This window comes from Copadichromis virginalis, linkage group LG12 (genome assembly GCF_057382275.1).
Source record: "Copadichromis virginalis isolate Kocher_CV1m ecotype Utaka linkage group LG12, C_Virginalis_male_GT1.1, whole genome shotgun sequence".
In the NCBI taxonomy this organism is placed as follows: domain Eukaryota; kingdom Metazoa; phylum Chordata; class Actinopteri; order Cichliformes; family Cichlidae; genus Copadichromis; species Copadichromis virginalis.
The window spans coordinates 11,583,731-11,604,153 of record NC_140629.1 but is presented as its reverse complement, the minus strand read 5'-3'; the positions used below and the strand labels follow the sequence as shown (position 1 = coordinate 11,604,153).

The 20,423-nt window shown below is 38.9% G+C and overlaps 1 long non-coding RNA gene across 10 annotated transcripts; it reads left to right on the top strand.

The window, feature by feature from the left end:
• The first annotated feature begins 7,614 nt into the window (after nt 1–7,614).
• LOC146696572 (uncharacterized) lies at nt 7,615–17,606 on the top strand. Of its 10 annotated transcripts, none has more exons than XR_014923276.1 (9): nt 7,615–7,700; nt 7,906–9,349; nt 9,887–10,048; nt 10,301–10,634; nt 10,777–10,938; nt 14,814–14,927; nt 15,654–15,811; nt 16,239–16,296; nt 17,250–17,606. It is a non-coding gene; the product is annotated as an uncharacterized LOC146696572 (long non-coding RNA). The 10 variants fall into 10 exon arrangements; XR_014923275.1 differs by having other exon boundaries at nt 7,796–9,349; XR_014923277.1 differs by having other exon boundaries at nt 7,619–9,349; nt 10,301–10,339; nt 10,515–10,634.
• Nucleotides 17,607–20,423: the final 2,817 nt, after the last annotated feature.

Below are 20,423 nucleotides of genomic sequence, written 5' to 3'. Positions count from 1 at the left end.
AAAGTATAGGTTTTCATTATGTGAATAATTTTAAAATCTTAGCTCAAACGGCTGCAAAACCTGTTCTGTTTGCCCAGCACGGGGATATTGAGTTCTATAAGATAAAGCCATAAACATGTGTGTCTGAGTCTTCCATCAAAAGTTACAGCTATTTATATGAAGTTGTACAAAAACGCTTTATTTCGCCAAGACAATGCGTTTCTCACTGTTACATGCATTTGAATGGGAAACTCGCCTGAGACAAAGTATAGGTTTTCATTATGTGAATCATTTTAAAATCTTAGCTCAAACGGCTGCAACCTGTTTGCCCAGCACGGGGATATTGAGTTCTATAAGATAAAGCCATAAACATGTTTGTCTGAGTCTTCTATCAAAAGTTACAGCTATTTATATGAAGTTGTACAAAAACGCTTTCTTTCGCCAAGACAGTGCGTTTCTCACTGTTACATGCATTTGAATGGGGAACTCGACCGAAACAAAGTATAGGTTTTCATTATGTGTATAACTTGGAAATCTTAGCTCAAACAGCTGCAAAACCTGTTCTCTTTTCCCAGCACGGGGACCTTGAGTTCTATAAGATAAAGCCATAAACATGTTTGTCTGAGTCTTCTATCAAAAGTTACAGCTATTTATATGAAGTTGTACAAAAACGCTTTCTTTCGCCAAGACAGTGCGTTTCTCATTGTTGCATGCATTTGAATGGGGAACTCGCCCGAAACAAAGTATAGGTTTTCATTATGTGAATAATTTTAAAATCTTAGCTCAAACGGCTGCAAAACCTGTTCTGTTTTCCCAGCACAGGGACCTTGAGTTCTATAAGATAAAGCCATAAACATGTTTGTCTGAATCTTCTATCAAAAGTTACAGCGATTTATATGAAGTTGTTCAAAAACGCTTTCTTTCGCCAAGACAATGCGTTTCTCACTGTTACATGCATTTGAATGGGAAACTCGCCTGAGATAAAGTATAGGTTTTCATTATGTGAATAATTTTAAAATCTTAGCTCAAACGGCTGCAAAACCTGTTCTGTTTGCCCAGCACGGGGATATTGAGTTCTATAAGATAAAGCCATAAACATGTGTGTCTGAGTCTTCTATCAAAAGTTACAGCGATTTATATGAAGTTGTTCAAAAACGCTTTCTTTCGCCAAGACAATGCGTTTCTCACTGTTACATGCATTTGAATGGGAAACTCGCCTGAGACAAAGTATAGGTTTTCATTATGTGAATCATTTTAAAATCTTAGCTCAAACGGCTGCAACCTGTTTGCCCAGCACGGGGATATTGAGTTCTATAAGATAAAGCCATAAACATGTTTGTCTGAGACCTCTATCAAAAGTTACAGCGATTTGAACAACTGTTCAAAAACGCTTTCTTTCGCCAGGAAAATGCGTTTCTCACTGTTACATGCAGTTGAATGGGAAACTCGCCCGAGACAAAGTAAATGGTAAATGGTAAATGGCCTGCATTTGTATAGCGCTTTTCTAGTCCCTAAGGACCCCAAAGCACTTCACACTACATTCAGTCATTCACCCATTCACACACACATTCACACACTGGCGATGGCAAGCTACATTGTAGCCACAGCTGCCCTGGGGCGCACTGACAGTATAGGTTAAGTATAGGTTTTCATTATGTGAATCATTTTAAAATCTTAGCTCAAACGGCTGCAAATCCTGTTTTCCCAGCACGGGGACCTTGAGTTCTATAAGATAAAGCCATAAACATGTTTGTCTGAGTCTTCTATCAAAAGTTACAGCTATTTATATGAAGTTGTACAAAAACGCTTTATTTCGCCAAGACAATGCGTTTCTCACTGTTACATGCATTTGAATGGGGAACTCGACCGAAACAAAGTATAGGTTTTCATTATGTGTATAACTTGAAAATCTTAGCTCAAACAGCTGCAAATCCTGTTTTCCCAGCACGGGGACCTTGAGTTCTATAAGATAAAGCCATAAACATGTTTGTCTGAGTCTTCTATCAAAAGTTACAGCGATTTATATGAAGTTGTTCAAAAACGCTTTCTTTCGCCAAGACAATGCGTTTCTCACTGTTACATGCATTTGAATGGGAAACTCGCCTGAGACAAAGTATAGGTTTTCATTATGTGAATCATTTTAAAATCTTAGCTCAAACGGCTGCAACCTGTTTGCCCAGCACGGGGATATTGAGTTCTATAAGATAAAGCCATAAACATGTTTGTCTGAGACCTCTATCAAAAGTTACAGCGATTTGAACAACTGTTCAAAAACGCTTTCTTTCGCCAAGACAATGCGTTTCTCACTGTTACATGCATTTGAATGGCAAACTCGCCCGAGACAAAGTAAATGGTAAATGGTAAATGGCCTGCATTTGTATAGCGCTTTTCTAGTCCCTAAGGACCCCAAAGCGCTTCACACTACATTCAGTATTCACCCATTCATACACACAGTCACACACTGGCGATGGCAAGCTATACTGTAGCCACAGCTGTCTTGGGGCACACTGACAGTATAGGTTAAGTATAGGTTTTCATTATGTGAATAATTTTAAAATCTAGCTCAAACGGCTGCAAAACCTGTTTGACCAGCACGGCGATATTGAGTTCTATAAGATAAAGCCATAAACATGTTTGTCTGAATCTTCTATCAAAAGTTACAGCGATTTATATGAAGTTGTTCAAAAACGCTTTCTTTCGCCAAGACAATGCGTTTCTCACTGTTACATGCATTTGAATGGGAAACTCGCCTGAGATAAAGTATAGGTTTTCATTATGTGAATAATTTTAAAATCTTAGCTCAAACGGCTGCAAAACCTGTTCTGTTTTCCCAGCACGGGGATATTGAGTTCTATAAGATAAAGCCATAAACATGTGTGTCTGAGTCTTCTATCAAAAGTTACAGCGATTTATATGAAGTTGTACGAAAACGCTTTCTTTCGCCAAGACAGTGTGTTTCTCACTGTTACATGCATTTGAATGGGAAACTCGCCCGAGACAAAGTATAGGTTTTCATTATGTGAATAATTTTAAAATCTTAGCTCAAACGGCTGCAAAACCTGTTTGCCCAGCACGGGGATATTGAGTTCTATAAGATAAAGCCATAAACATGTTTGTCTGAGTCTTCTATCAAAAGTTACAGCGATTTATATGAAGTTGTTCAAAAACGCTTTCTTTCGCCAAGACAATGCGTTTCTCACTGTTACATGCATTTGAATGGGAAACTCGCCTGAGACAAAGTATAGGTTTTCATTATGTGAATCATTTTAAAATCTTAGCTCAAACGGCTGCAACCTGTTTGCCCAGCACAGGGATATTGAGTTCTATAAGATAAAGCCATAAACATGTTTGTCTGAGACCTCTATCAAAAGTTACAGCGATTTGAACAACTGTTCAAAAACGCTTTCTTTCGCCAGGACAATGCGTTTCTCACTGTTACATGCATTTGAATGGGAAACTCGCCCGAGACAAAGTAAATGGTAAATGGTAAATGGCCTGCATTTGTATAGCGCTTTTCTAGTCCCTAAGGACCCCAAAGCACTTCACACTACATTCAGTCATTCACCCATTCACACACACATTCACACACTGGCGATGGCAAGCTACATTGTAGCCACAGCTGCCCTGGGGCGCACTGACAGTATAGGTTAAGTATAGGTTTTCATTATGTGAATCATTTTAAAATCTTAGCTCAAACGGCTGCAAAACCTGTTTTCCCAGCACAGGGACCTTGAGTTCTATAAGATAAAGCCATAAACATGTGTATCCGAGTCTTCTATCAAAAGTTACAGCTATTTATATGAAGTTGTACAAAAACGCTTTATTTCGCCAAGACAATGCGTTTCTCACTGTTACATGCATTTGAATGGGAAACTCGCCTGAGACAAAGTATAGGTTTTCATTATGTGAATCATTTTAAAATCTTAGCTCAAACGGCTGCAACCTGTTTGCCCAGCACGGGGATATTGAGTTCTATAAGATAAAGCCATAAACATGTTTGTCTGAGTCTTCTATCAAAAGTTACAGCTATTTATATGAAGTTGTACAAAAACGCTTTATTTCGCCAAGACAGTGCGTTTCTCACTGTTACATGCATTTGAATGGGGAACTCGACCGAGACAAAGTATAGGTTTTCATTATGTGTATAACTTGGAAATCTTACCTCAAACAGCTGCAAATCCTGTTTTCCCAGCACGGGGACCTTGAGTTCTATAAGATAAAGCCATAAACATGTTTGTCTGAGTCTTCTATCAAAAGTTACAGCTATTTATATGAAGTTGTACAAAAACGCTTTCTTTCGCCAAGACAGTGCGTTTCTCACTGTTACATGCATTTGAATGGGGAACTCGACCGAAACAAAGTATAGGTTTTCATTATGTGTATAACTTGGAAATCTTAGCTCAAACAGCTGCAAAACCTGTTCTCTTTTCCCAGCACGGGGACCTTGAGTTCTATAAGATAAAGCCATAAACATGTTTGTCTGAGTCTTCTATCAAAAGTTACAGCTATTTATATGAAGTTGTACAAAAACGCTTTCTTTCGCCAAGACAGTGCGTTTCTCATTGTTGCATGCATTTGAATGGGGAACTCGCCCGAAACAAAGTATAGGTTTTCATTATGTGAATAATTTTAAAATCTTAGCTCAAACGGCTGCAAAACCTGTTCTGTTTTCCCAGCACAGGGACCTTGAGTTCTACAAGATAAAGCCATAAACATGTTTGTCCGAGTCTTCTATCAAAAGTTACAGCGATTTATATGAAGTTGTACAAAAACGCTTTCTTTCACCAAGACAGTGCGTTTCTCACTGTTACATGCATTTGAATGGGGAACTCGACCGAAACAAAGTATAGGTTTTCATTATGTGAATAACTTGAAAATCTTAGCTCAAACCTGTTTGCTCAACACGGGGATACTGAATATTATAAGATAAAGCCATAACTACGTAAATCTGAATCTTCTATCAAAAGTTACAGCTAACTTCATGAAGTTGTACAAAAAGGCTTTATTTTGCAACGATAGTGCGTTTCTGACTATTACATGCGAGACATGTGTCTCTTTACTGTGTTTAAGACACTTTACAGGTCCCTCCCCTAATGAAGAGTAGTGAGCAGCTGATTGGACCATGGAACAGGTGACCACGTTCAAAAAGCCGCTCTGACAGCTCCAGAGGGGAGAGAGAGAGAGAGTGTGTGCAACAAGCGAGTAGCCTGACAGCCGTCGCGGTCCTGACCATGGTTTTCCCAGCCTGTGCTTATCTTGTGTATTTGTGTGAGGGTGAATTGTAAAAGCCGCTCCTAGTGCATTAGCTGAGAGCTTAGGCACTCGTGGGCTGAAGCGGAAGGGGTGAGCTGCCTTTTCTTTTGGAATCGTTTTCTCCTGTTTTCTTGGTCAGGGAGCGAGGGATAGCTCTGTCATTTGTTTGTTCTTTTTCTTTCCTAGGGTTTAGTTAGTCTTTTCTGGTGGGTCTTAGTTGGTTTTGTTTATTATTTTGGCCTGGGCTCACCCTGGAGCTATGCTTCTTGTCCTTAAATAAAATCACCTTTTTTTACTCACAACTGGTTTGGATGTTTGGCTTGGGAACCAGGGCGGGGATTTGTCTCTCTCTCCTCCAACCTTATGTGCGTCCCTACACGCCTAGATTAGGGGCGTAACATAAATGGAGTTCTCACACGAAACAAAGTATAGCTTTTTATTTTGTGAATAACTTAAAAATCTTAGCTCACATAGCTTTAAAACTGTTTGCTCAACGGGGATATTGAATTCTATAAGATAAAGCCATAAATACGTATATCTGAGTTTCCTATCAAAAGTTACAGCTGTCTTCATGAAGTTGTAAACCCTTTATTTCGCCAAGACAGTGCGTTTCTGACTTTTACATGCATTTGAATGGAGTTCTCGCACGAAACAAAGTATAGGCTTGCATTTTTTCAATAACTGGAAGCTCTTGGCTCAAACAGCTGCAAAACCTGTTTCCCCAGCACGGAGATGCTGAATTGTATAAGGCAAAGCCATATTGATCTGTGTCTGAGCCTTCTATCAAAAGTTACAGGTAACTTCATGAAGCTGTACAAAAACACTTTATTTCGCCGAGACCGTGCGTTTCTGACTATTACATGCATTTGAATGGAGTTGTCGCACGAAACAAAGTATAGGTATTCATTTTGTGAATAACTTGAAAATCTTAGATCAAACAGCTGCAAAACCTGTTTGCTCAACACGGGGATATCGAACTTTATAAGATAAAGCCATAAATATGTTTATATGCGTCTTCTATCAAAAGTTACAGCTGTCTTGAATGAAAGCATTATAGCAGCTTACCTCGATCATGTGGTAGAACAGATACATGGGCCACCTACGTGTCCTTCTACGGCAGGAGTAGTTGCCACAAACCTGCAAAACAAAAATAAATGATCAGGTGACATGAACAGATTTATACAGCCATAAGCAAGAGATTCTTCCTGCCTGTGGGCGTCAAACTGGACCCCCCCCCCCCCCCCCTCCTTACTGTAACTATCAAAACTATCATAGTCTAAAACTATCATCTCATATCAAAACTATTATAATCACATTATCTGACTTTATCAGTTATAACAATGAGAAACGGTAAACAATTTGGCAAATAAATTACTTATAATTGTGCTTACCTGGTCCAAATGATCCACAGTCCCTTTGCATTTGTTATAATCCAGGATGATGTGGGGCTTTCTCTTCCCAGAGTCCTGGACTTGTAGCTCACGGTGCCTGGTGCTCAATAAGACAGCCTTTTTTCTTTGCTTGGGGATGTAGGAAACCACAGCCTTGCCCCCCCCCCGTAGCGACCTGGACGGGAGAGACGATCATCGAATCTTACTGCCCGATTAATTTGCTCAAATCTTTTTTTTTTTTTTTTGACATGGTAGCATGAAACAGAAGAGCCCTGTCTCCCCATTTCACAGGCTTGTTGTCGTTTCATGTTGAGACCTGTACAGGCCAGCCAGCATCACAAGCCCCATGTAAGCCTGCAACTCCTCATCTATGTCCTTCCAGTCTTTTACTGACCTGTTGCCCCTGCAGGTTGGTGAAATGCAGGATTAGCTGCATAATGTCCTCTGCAAAAAAAAGATGGAAAGTGCTCACAGGGCTGCTGATCCTATACGAATTGCATAATGGGTTGGTCCTGGGGTTAAAATGGGGGGAGGAAAAAATGGCAGGACCTCTTCGTGTGTGGGTTGCCACATGATTTCTCCATTTTTAGATCTCCACTGGCCATCCTCCAGTCTTGTCTCTTCCTCCTGCTCTTCTTCCTCCTTCTCCTCCTCCGCACATGAGCTGCAAAGCTCCTCGGTGCCTGGCAAAAATTCTTCTTCGCTGTCAGAAGTATCTCCACTGCTTGTGGAGAGTGCAAAACTGCAGCAACAGCCTCCTCTAAACTGAGTGCACGCTTCATTGTGTCTGTGCAGAAATGACCACTCAGACCAGGCTGCAAAGTATTCTCATAGACTTCAAAGGTGCACCTGAATAAACATGCTATACCATACATCCAATAAGAGAGAGGAGGCACACTCTTGATCAAGAAAAAACATAAGCGCACGCCTTTGATCTCTCCCCCCCCCCCCCCCCCTCTCTCTCTTTCTCTCTCTCTCTCTCTCTCTCTCTCACACACACACACACACATGCACATACATACATACACAATACCATTTTATGGTGGTTAGCTGTTTTATTGTCATGCATTTTACAAGGTAAGATAACCATGTCCTGCATTCAAAACCACTGAAAATGTCTATGGTGGTGCTGTGCCTAATATTGTGCTGGTGTATGCTGGGTAATCGCACAGCTAGCGACTGGGTGACTTTATTCACCCGCTTCGGCTGTTATCAGTCCATATCCCCTAGATATGGACCATCTCCTGCTAGATTGTTCAGAAGGTTGTTATCATCCATCCAGATGGAGGATCACTAACAGGAGCGTGGGAAGACTCCAGAATCCACTCTGGCTGCAATGTGTGTACAGGTAAGACCGTTTAAACGGACAGCATTTATAGAATGACTATTAAAAGTCAGACCAGCGAGTGTCAATAATGTTAATGTGGTTATGTTAGTAATACACCGAGTGCTAATATAACAGCTTTAAGATGCATTTGTAGATGTTATTACGTGTTTTACCGTCTTTATGGTGCTAGCTTAAAGTTACGGTGTAAACGTTAGCTTATATTGGAGTAAAGCTGTTACTGTTTAAACGATGTTAGCACAGAAATATTAGCTTCTGTCATGACTGACGAAGTTACTAGTTAATAAAGTTTCCAGTAAAGTGTTTAATCGCAGCCACAGACTGACAGCAAATATCTCGATTAGCTTCAGTGCATCTGTAATAAATATGTGCAAGTTTCAGTGCTTCGTTTAAACTGTATGATACTTATACTGACCCAGGGTCAGTGTAAAATACAATCCTAGCTGTGTGAACAAAGCCTGGCTCCTTTAATCCTGCATGAAAAACCTCAGGATGCAGGCTATTATTACTCTTTCCTGCTGGCACACCTGTCACACCTGAGAGTCAGCTAGAAACTTACAGTGACGTGGACATCATGCAAAGACTGCCAGACTCTGTAATACTGCAAATGATCAGTGACTCAAGTTAACACTAAACTTTAAACGGTACCTCTGTGTCTCTGTGTGCTGAACATTTAGGATTGAGTCAGGCTGCATCTGTGTTAGTCCTCTGACAGACTGGTGACCTGTCCAGGTGTGCTCTACCTATGACTACTGGGACAGGCTCTAGCTCCTGTAATAGAAATTTTATGTTATTCTCATTTAAAGCATTTAAGTGCTTATGCATATGCTTAGTTGTGACACTGTTATAGACTGTTCAATGAAAGTTTCTAAAACTAGATGAACTTACTTCAGCAGTTTGAGAAAACAACTCCCTTTACAGGTGCTGATAACGTCAAGGGCACAAAACAGCATAACCATTGATCCGTTAGGTTTCATAGCGAGACACGTGAAGTGGCAGAGCTGACATGACTGAACTGTGATGTTTGATGTGTGTTTGCTCTCCTGTGCACAGTAATAAATAGCATGATCACAGCTCTTTCTGTGTTGCAGACTTTATTAAAAAAATTCCATGACATCTACTATAACTGAACCAACCTGGTGCTCTTCATTTATGGAGGCTGTTGAGTCTGAATGTTGGATGTTGTGTATCTCGTGTTCTCTGGGCTTTGTTGTCCTCAGTCTTTTTGCAGGATCAGAAAACAAAACCGGGAGGCGCGTAAATGTTTCTTCTCCATGATGTTTCTTCAAATGTTTCTTCTGGATGATGATATGACCGTGACACGGGATGCCACCTTTGGTCTTGTGACGAAGCAAAGCTCAGGAAGAAGTGTGATTAAATGGTACCCACATGTTGAGAAGGGTGTACAGGGCACCTGCAGCCAAATCCAAGCTTCAGCTTAGTTGTAGTTGCAGAATGCTATAGGACTGAGACATCTAAGGCATCAAATGTTTGATTAAACGGATGAAAAAGAGAAGTTTTTTCCCTATAATTATCACTTCTTAAAATCTGTAGCAACTTCAAGTCTGTCAGCATGCTGAGCATGCTCAGAATGTGACAATATATTTTTGTTCAATATTTAATTTCTTTCAGTTGCAATTGTTAAATGAAAAAATATATATTCTTATAATTTAGCAAACGAATTTATCAAAAAAAAACAACATATATCTGTATTAGTTTTAGTAAATTAATTTGACACCTGTATTGAAAATACCATATTGTATTCATACAGAATCAGTATGGTATCATTGTTTGTCTGTTCACTGATTGTTGAAGCTAAGAGCTACTTTGATCTGTTTAGATCTAAAGTATCCAAAGTTGAGTTCTAATGTTTCTTCACCCCTGTGTGTGTGATATGTGATTTCCTACATGCTGGCAGAGCAGAGCAGCAGTTTGTGCTCACAGATGGTGACGGTGTGGAGAGACGGTGGTATTTCCTCAGAAGAACCAGCAGAGTCACAAAGGACACCAGTCCATCTCACCACCTTGACTTGCTGACTGATGTTCGTCTGCACTGCACAGAGGAAATCAACTGACCGAGGTTTGTCCAGTGACGTGTTATGAAATGTATATTTGTTTTATGCTTACAGATATGTTTTTCTTGACAGAGGCTCTGCAGAGGTTAGACAAAGCAGAGAAAACATGTGCTTTACATTTTACTGTGATTTATTGAGATATTTGTTGCCTGATGTTCAGCAGGAATGGAGAAATAGAATCAAAGGGAGATGTTTTTCCTGTTTTTGTAATGATGTAAGTAAATCTTCAATATTATTTATTTGCTTGGTTATATTAGGAGCGTTTCTGAGTGAGGGGGAGAGGAGTCATCATCCAGGTAAAGTGACGTGGATCAGTGGATACACTTGTCTCCCCTTTAAAGGAGACGATCCAAGTCATCCTTAAATGTTAGCGCTTTCAAATACACAAACATTTTTAAAGGACAAAAATGAACATCCAACTTTGACTGTAATACAAAATAAATCTTTGCATGTGTGTTTTCAAACTCTCAGATGGGCAGTATATCAGTCTTGGACTGTCTAACCTGCCGGAGCAGCACTGAATGACCATCGCACGAGCATGTTCCTGCAACATTCAGCATCTGATCCTTCATCTGTGTGCTTCTGCTTTTGGTAAGTAGAGTTACCCAACTCCAGTAACTCTAAACACATGCCATCCATTTCTAACGGCCTGGTTACTTCCTGTCAGTTACTTTAGAAATCATGTGGTCACCTGACCTAACACTGTTTCTTCTTCTTCCCCTTAATGTTGAAGTGTCAAATGTCAAACAGCTGGAGAGGAAACTACACCAGTGTACTGGGATGTTTCAGCAACACGTGCCAGATGCTGTTCCTTCATGGTGACATCACCAGAGACAGTCCCGCCCACCTCAGGACCCATTGATTATGATGATCTGATCCATCAAACCCCCAGCAGGTGAACTTTATTCATGACATAACACCGCAACAATGTAAAAAATTAAACAGCAACAGTCTAAATGTAAAGTGCATTCTAAAGTCCTCTTCAATAAATTGTATGCAAAGAGTCATTCAGGTCACTACAGAACCCAGAGTCTTCATCATTAAATCTCTGGTTGCTTCATTTTTCTATCCTATATCAGATATTTTAAAGGTTAGCTTAGGTAAAGTTCCATTCTCATGGTGAGGCAAAGTGCTTTATGTGTGTGTGTGCGTGTCATGAACGGCTATAAAAGGCCTATAATTAAAGAACAAAGTGGGGTTTGAGTTCGAGTTGCGGCAGACTGTCACTACTTGTAAATGGAACGCAGCCTTCCTACGGCGGACAGCTAATAACAGGAATCGGACGCGGTCCAGCCAAGTCCACAGCAACCACCATAGCAACCGCCTAGCATGACCTTAAAAACATATTCTGTCTTCATAACTATCAAAATCGTGAAATGATTTGCAAAGTGTGAAAGTGTTACAGCTGCAGAGAGCTATGGCGGTATCTATGGAAGCTGTTTACATAGCTAATAATATACGATGTAACCATGGAGACAGTTAGTCACTTGAGCTAGCGGTGCATGTTTACTACAGTGAATAAGGTGATTGAGTGCACAGCGTCCACACTCTGCAGGGGGTAAAGACATTACTTCAATATTATTTTATATTGATATATATTAGTCTTCTGTTGACCATCACCTCAGGTTCACCATTACAGTTTCAGATTACAGATGCACACTGTCTAAACACATTCAAAAACTCATGTCTCAGAAATAAGCACAGCTGTTCATGTTTGTCATTAGAGTTTTATTTGTAAGAAAATTATGAACTTCATATTGTGCATTAAATAAAAGAACATTTCACAACTCTGAGTCAACAGAAACAGGTAACAGAAATGTCTCTAATGTGTACAGTGTAGTGTAAGCATTAAAAGATCATAAAGGAAAAACTAACATTTATGTGAAACTAATTGTAATAAAAAATGAGCAGGTGCTTTATAGATTTAAAAGAAAGAATCTGAAAACAACACTTTTTTGGTCTAAGTGATCAAAGTAGAAAACAGAACTGATGTTCAAGAACAAACCGTAGCTGCACTAATATTACACATCTTGATCGTTGTACTGAACAGACATGTTGCTTTTAAAACCACATGCAGTGTGTGACCATGACTGTTCACTGAGACCATGAACGCCACTTCGCTGAAGCATTCTTCTTCTTCTTCTTGCCATTAAATTGGAAGCAGAAGTAGCACGAGCTGATTTGATCTACTGAAAGGAAAAAGCAGAACATCTGAGTTGAAACCAGTCAGCTGAAATCATTAAGACAGGAACAAATTCAATGCAGTGTCTCAAGTGGCTTAGCCTGTTACAACTGTTGATACAAGCTAAATACGGTTAACACACAGTGTCAGGGAGCTCCAGTGTGGGAACTAGTGGCTTTAGGTTTGTAGTCATTTAACTTTCATCCATTCATTCATTTAATTCAGGAGGAAGAAATGCCAGGTTGGTGCAGGCTGGTTTCATGCATTTGGTCCCATGCTGTCTTTAATTAAATGACTTGGTTCATTTTATGGCTGGGCTGTATGTGGGGTTATATCATGTTATTTGGGCAGGAGTACCTGTCCCCTGTTAGACTTAGAAAGTTTCTCCATAAGTAGAGTTTCTAACTCTTCTAGCACATCTGTGGCTGACAGCTTTTTGGTGGCTCTTTTTACCCCACACTGGTTGTGAGTGTGTAAATAGCCCCACTAGTTATTTTGGGTTGCAGTTAACTAGGGAGGAAGGGGTGGGTATGCCATGATTAGGTGAATAACAATTATATGTGATACATAAATTTCACAATGCATGCATATATCTCTATCAATTAAACCTGGCCTGAGGGCTGCCATTTTTTACATTCAGTTATTTCTCTTAGAAATGTTGGAACTAAATAATGAATGTGTTACAGTTAAAGTGAAACACTGGTCAGTGTAAATGGCTCATTGGGACACAGAAACCTTTAAATTAAACCTGATATCTAGTGTCAAACAATATCAAAGCTGTAAAAGATGTTTACATTCAGAATTTATAAAACTATGATTGTAAATAAATTCAAACAAGTGAGCTTTTCTCTTTGTGCTGAATATCAACACTGTGGTTTCTTAGACTGTAAGCTTTACTTTAGTGCAACCAGTTGCAGAAGCTGCCACTCCAAATGTCTTTTGATAACAAGAAAAAAATACCTTTTCAGTACACGGCCTGAAGTTCTTCTCCGAAATCTTCTGCAATCGGCTTTGTCTGCTGGTTTGAAGACAATAAACCACAAAAAAGATGATTTAGTCACTTTGTCTGCGTCATGCAGCTCGAATGTGTCGTGTAACGATGTTGAATAGCCGTCGTTATCCCTCTGCTTTGAGCCTTTTATCAAAAGTTACAGCTAACTTCATGAAGTTGTACAAAAAGGCTTCATTTTGCCGAGACAGTGCGTTTCTGACTATTACATGCATTTGAATGGAGTTCTTGCACGAAACAAAGTATAAGTTTTCATTATGTGAATAACTTGTATTTTACACTGACCCTGGGTCAGTATCAACTTCATGAAGACAGCTGTAACTTTTGATAGAGGACTCACACACACATATTTATGGCTTTGCCTTATAGAATTCAGCATCTCCGTGCTGAGGAAATAGGTTTTGCAGCTGTTTGAGCTAAGATTTTCAAGTTATTCACAAATTGAAAACCTATACTTTGTGTCGGGCGAGAACTCCATTCAAATGCATGTAATAGCGAGAAACGCACTAACGTGGTGAAATAAAGCGTTTTTCCATAAACTTCATAAAGACAGCTGTAAATTTTGAGAGAAGACTCGCACACACATTGGGGGGATATTGAAGTCTATAAGATAAAGCCATGAATATGTTTGTCTGAGTCTTCTATCAAAAGTTACAGCAAGCTCTATGAAGTTGATGAGAAACGCTTTACTTCGCCAAGACAGTGCGTTTCTCACTGTTACATGCATTTGAATTTAGTTCTTGCCCGACATAAAGTATAGGTTTTAATTTGTGAATAACTTGAAAATCTTAGCTCAAACAGCTGCAAAACCTATTTCCTGAGCACTGAGATGCTGAATTCTATAAGGCAAAGCCATAAATATGTGTGTGTGATTCTTCTATCAACAGTTACACCTGTCTTCTTGAAGTTGATACTGACCCAGGGTCAGTGTAAAATACAATCCTAGCTGTGTGAACAAAGCTTGGCTCCTTTAATCCTGCATGACAAACCTCAGGATGCAGGTTATTATTACTCTTTCCTGCTGGCACACCTGAGAGTCAGCTAGAAACTTACAGTGACGTGGACATCATGCAAAGACTGCCAGACTCTGTAATACTGTGAATGATCAGTGACTCAAGTTAACACTAAACTTTAAACAGTACCTCTGTGTCTCTGTGTGCTGAACATTTAGGATTGAGTCTGCATTGACTTTATTTATTGAGACTTTAATGTGCTAAAAGCAGGTTGAAGACAGCTCAGAAACATTTGAAGATTAAAATTTAGCATTATGGCTGCTGGTGGTTTGTAAAGCCTATACTCAGCTGTAGTTTTTGTTACTAATTTATGTTTGTTGTTGTTTAACACAGATTTCAGAAGAGCAAATATGCTTAATAGTTTAACTAGATTTCATTTGTCAGTGTGGGACTGCTGAGTCACCTGAAGAACTCATTTCATTCATTCTCCACATGATGTTCATATACAGAAATGTTTCACAGGAACTGGTTCCTCCCAAACTGTGAACTAGTGTGTTTCCATAGATTATCTCTGTATGAATGTACTTTTAAATGAAGGCAAGTGTTTGTCCTTTTTTGTTCCTCAGTTACAGTACGTGATATCTTGATATCAGGCGGTCAACACTGGGGGAAGACAAGAAGCAGACGTACTTCCAAGAGGGAGCTGCAGTGAGGACACAGCCAGGTCACTGAGGTCAGAGGTCAGAATCTGAAACAGCTCAGGTTTATATTTTAGGGGTTATAAAAAATCAAAATGTATTTATGAAGAAACCTTTAAATAATAGTCATAATTATGATTATTATAAGAAATCTCAAACATTTAAGTGGATTTTCTGTTACACATATTGTATTAGCCCTGCAATAAACTGGCAGCCTGTCTTTGTCCTGTATCAGCTGGGATAGGCTTCATCCTCCCGCAACCCTGAATTGGATACATTGTATTCCAATTATGTAATCTGATCATTTACAAACTCAAGGTATCTAATCAAAATGTAAGTAATAATTATAAAATGGGAAAGCAGAAATAAGTGTGACATAAATGTAAATGTGTTAGCTGACATAGAGGACAGCTACATGTAGTCTGAAAAACCTTTGTTGTCAAGTTTGCAGGTATATCAGCACGAGACATTCTTACATAGAAGAGTCTGTTAAAGTCTCTAACTCAGCGAAGCATTATTGGTCCCGTCTGTTTGGATAAATATAGTAAGTTGATGTTTGTCCATTTATTGACACATTTTCTTAAGTGCTTATCCAGTTCAGGATCACAGTGGAGCTGCAGCTGGATATGTTCATTAAATAAACCTTACAAAAGTTAACAATAAACCTGCATCCATGTACGTTGTTGTCCACAGGATAAGAAAATCAAACTGGAACACTGTGGAACATGTTAATAAATGTTTGTGTGTTTATGCCTGTGTCTTTCACAGGAGGCGCTGGAAGGTTTCCCTAATAGTTCCTGGTGAATCAAAGCAGAACCATAAAGGTTGCTGGATTGCATGATGGCCTTACCCCTGAGCAGTCATCCTGTTAAAGGAGGAACCAGTTAGAAGCTGTTTTCAAAGTAGCTGAGCAGATTTCATCTCAAGTAAGCGATTAACTGTTTGTTCATCTGTTCTGCCACTTAAAGAGCATTTAAGGACGTCTTTCGAGTGTCCAGCTGAATTAATTCTACTGGCTCTCATGGTCATTTGTTATTATAGACATATTTTTCATGTTCATCCAGCTATTTAGTAAATTCTATCTATTTAGTAATATCCGTCAGCTATAAAATGTAATATAGATATAAAAAATATCTAAATATCTCCTGCACTTTATATTTTAATGATGTAAGTCTGTTATCGTGTTACATTAGCATTCCTCACATATCAATGAGATGCTGTACAGTACAATCCTACTGACGCAGCAGAGGGATAACGACGGCTATTCAACATCGTTACACGACACATTCGAGCTGCATGACGCAGACAAAGTGACTAAATCATCTTTTCTATGGTTTATTGTCTTCAAACCAGCAGACAAAGCCGATTGCAGAAGATTTCGGAGAAGAACTTCAGGCCGTGTACTGAAAAGGTATTTTTTTCTTGTTATCAAAAGACATTTGGAGTGGCAGCTTCTGCAACTGGTTGCACTAAAGTAAAGCTTACAGTCTAAGAAACCACAGTGTTGATATTCAGCACAAAGAGAAAAGCTCACTTGTTTGAATTTATTTACAATCATAGTTTTATAAATTCTGAATGTAAACATCTTTTACAGCTTTGATATTGTTTGACACTAGATATCAGGTTTAATTTAAAGGTTTCTGTGTCCCAATGAGCCATTTACACTGACCAGTGTTTCACTTTAACTGTAACACATTCATTATTTAGTTCCAACATTTCTAAGAGAAATAACTGAATGTAAAAAATGGCAGCCCTCAGGCCAGGTTTAATTGATAGAGATATATGCATGCATTGTGAAATTTATGTATCACATATAATTGTTATTCACCTAATCATGGCATACCCACCCCTTCCTCCCTAGTTAACTGCAACCCAAAATAACTAGTGGGGCTATTTACACACTCACAGCCAGTGTGGGGTAAAAAGAGCCACCAAAAAGCTGTCAGCCACAGATGTGCTAGAAGAGTTAGAAACTCTACTTATGGAGAAACTTTCTAAGTCTAACAGGGGACAGGTACTCCTGCCCAAATAACATGATATAACCCCACATACAGCCCAGCCATAAAATGAACCAAGTCATTTAATTAAAGACAGCATGGGACCAAATGCATGTAACCAGCCTGCACCAACCTGGCATTTCTTCCTCCTGAATTAAATGAATGAATGGATGAAAGTTAAATGACTACAAACCTAAAGCCACTAGTTCCCACACTGGAGCTCCCTGACACTGTGTGTTAACCGTATTTAGCTTGTATCAACAGTTGTAACAGGCTAAGCCACTTGAGACACTGCATTGAATTTGTTCCTGTCTTAATGATTTCAGCTGACTGGTTTCAACTCAGATGTTCTGCTTTTTCCTTTCAGTAGATCAAATCAGCTCGTGCTGCTTCTGCTTCCAATTTAATGGCAAGAAGAAGACGAAGAATGCTTCAGCGAAGTGGCGTTCATGGTCTCAGTGAACAGTCATGGTCACACACTGCATGTGGTTTTAAAAGCAACATGTCTGTTCAGTACAACGATCGAGATGTGTAATATTAGTGCAGCTACGGTTTGTTCTTGAACATCAGTTCTGTTTTCTACTTTGATCACTTAGACCAAAAAAGTGTTGTTTTCAGATTCTTTCTTTTAAATCTATAAAGCACCTGCTCATTTTTTATTACAATTAGTTTCACATAAATGTTAGTTTTTCCTTTATGATCTTTTAATGCTTACACTACACTGTACACATTAGAGACATTGTTACCTGTTTCTGTTGACTCAGAGTTGTGAAATGTTCTTTTATTTAATGCACAATATGAAGTTCATAATTTTCTTACAAATAAAACTCTAATGACAAACATGAACAGCTGTGCTTATCTCTGAGACATGAGTTTTTGAATGTGTTTAGACAGTGTGCATTTGTATGCTGAAACTATAATGGTGAACCTGAGGTGATGGTCAACAGAAGGCAAATATATATCAATATAAAACAATATTGAAGTAATGTCTTTACCCCCTGCAGAGTGTGGACGCTGTGCACTCAATCACCTTATTCACTGTAGAAAAGGTGACTGACTGTCTCCATGGTTACATCGTATATTATTAGCTATGTAAACAGCTTCCATAGATACCGCCATAGCTCTCTGCAGCTGTAACACTTTCACACTTTGCAAATCATTTCACGATTTTGATAGTTATGAAGACAGAATATGTTTTTAAGGTCATGCTAGGCGGTTGCTATGGTGGTTGCTGTGGACTTGGCTGGACCGCGTCCGATTCCTGTTATTAGCTGTCCGCCGTAGGAAGGCTGCGTTCCATTTACAAGTAGTGACAGTCTGCCGCAACTCAAACTCAAACCCCGCTTTGTTCTTTAATTATAGGCCTTTTATAGCCGTTCATGACACCCGCACACACATACATAAAGCACTTTGCCTCACAATGAGAATGGAACTTTACCTAAGCTAACCTTTAAAATATCTGATATAGGATAGAAAAATGAAGCAACCAGAGATTTAATGATGAAGACTCTAAAACCCACTGTCTTGACAAAATAAAGCGTTTTTGTACAACTTCATATAAATAGCTGTAACTTTTGATAGAAGATTCAGATATACGTATTCATGACTTTATCTTATAGAACTCAATGTCCCCGTGCTGGGCAAACAGGTTTTGCAGCCGATTGAGCTAAGATTTTAAAATTATTCACATAATGAAAACCTATACTTTGTTTCAGGCGAGTTTCCCATTCAAATGCATGTAACAGTGAGAAACGCATTGTCTTGGCGAAATAAAGCGTTTTCGTACAACTTCATATAAATCGCTGTAACTTTTGATAGAAGACTCAGACAAACATGTTTATGGCTTTATCTTATATAACTCAATATCCCCGTGCTGGGCAAACAGGTTTTGCAGCCGATTGAGCAAAGATTTGAAAATTATTCACATAATGAAAATCTATACTTTGTCTCGGGCGAGTTTCCCATTCAAATGCATGTAACAGTGAGAAACGCATTGTCTTGGCGAAATAAAGCCTTTTTGAACAACTTCATATAAATCGCTGTAACTTTTGATAGAAGACTCAGACAAACATGTTTATGGCTTTATCTTATATAAGTCAATATCCCCGTGCTGGGCAAACAGGTTTTGCAGCCGTTTGAGCTAAGATTTTAAAATTATTCACATAATGAAAACCTATACTTTGTTTCAGGCGAGTTTCCCATTCAAATGCATGTAACAGTGAGAAACGCATTGTCTTGGCGAAATAAAGCGTTTTCGTACAACTTCATATAAATCGCTGTAACTTTTGATAGAAGACTCAGACAAACATGTTTATGGCTTTATCTTATAGAACTCAATATCCCCGTGCTGGGCAAACAGGTTTTGCAGCCGTTTGAGCTAAGATTTTAAAATTATTCACATAATGAAAACCTATACTTTGTCTCGGGCGAGTTTCCCATTCAAATGCATGTAACAGTGAGAAACGCATTGTCTTGGCGAAATAAAGTGTTTTTGAACAACTTCATATAAATCGCTGTAACTTTTGATAGAAGACTCAGACAAACATGTTTATGGCTTTATCTTATAGAACTCAATATCCCCGTGCTGGGCAAACAGGTTTTGCAGCCGTTTGAGCTAAGATTTTAAAATTATTCACATAATGAAAACCTATACTTTGTCTCGGGCGAGTTTCCCATTCAAATGCATGTAACAGTGAGAAACACACTGTCTTGGCGAAATAAAGCGTTTTTCAACCACTTCATATAAATCGCTGTAACTTTTGATAGAAGACTCAGACAAACATGTTTATGGCTTTATCTTATAGAACTCAATATCCCCGTGCTGGGCAAACAGGTTTTGCAGCCGTTTGAGCTAAGATTTTAAAATTATTCACATAATGAAAACCTATACTTTGTTTCAGGCGAGTTTCCCATTCAAATGCATGTAACAGTGAGAAACGCATTGTCTTGGCGAAATAAAGCGTTTTTCAACCACTTCATATAAATCGCTGTAACTTTTGATAGAAGACTCAGACAAACATGTTTATGGCTTTATCTTATAGAACTCAATATCCCCGTGCTGGGCAAAGAGGTTTTGCAGCCGTTTGAGCTAAGATTTTAAAATTATTCACATAATGAAAACCTATACTTTGTTTCAGGCGAGTTTCCCATTCAAATGCATGTAACAGTGAGAAACGCATTGTCTTGGCGAAATAAAGCGTTTTTGAACAACTTCATATAAATCGCTGTAACTTTTGATAGAAGACTCAGACAAACATGTTTATGGCTTTATCTTATAGAACTCAATATCCCCGTGCTGGGCAAACAGGTTTTGCAGCCGTTTGAGCTAAGATTTTAAAATTATTCACATAATGAAAACCTATACTTTGTTTCAGGCGAGTTTCCCATTCAAATGCATGTAACAGTGAGAAACGCATTGTCTTGGCGAAATAAAGCGTTTTTCAACCACTTCATATAAATCGCTGTAACTTTTGATAGAAGACTCAGACAAACATGTTTATGGCTTTATCTTATAGAACTCAATATCCCCGTGCTGGGCAAA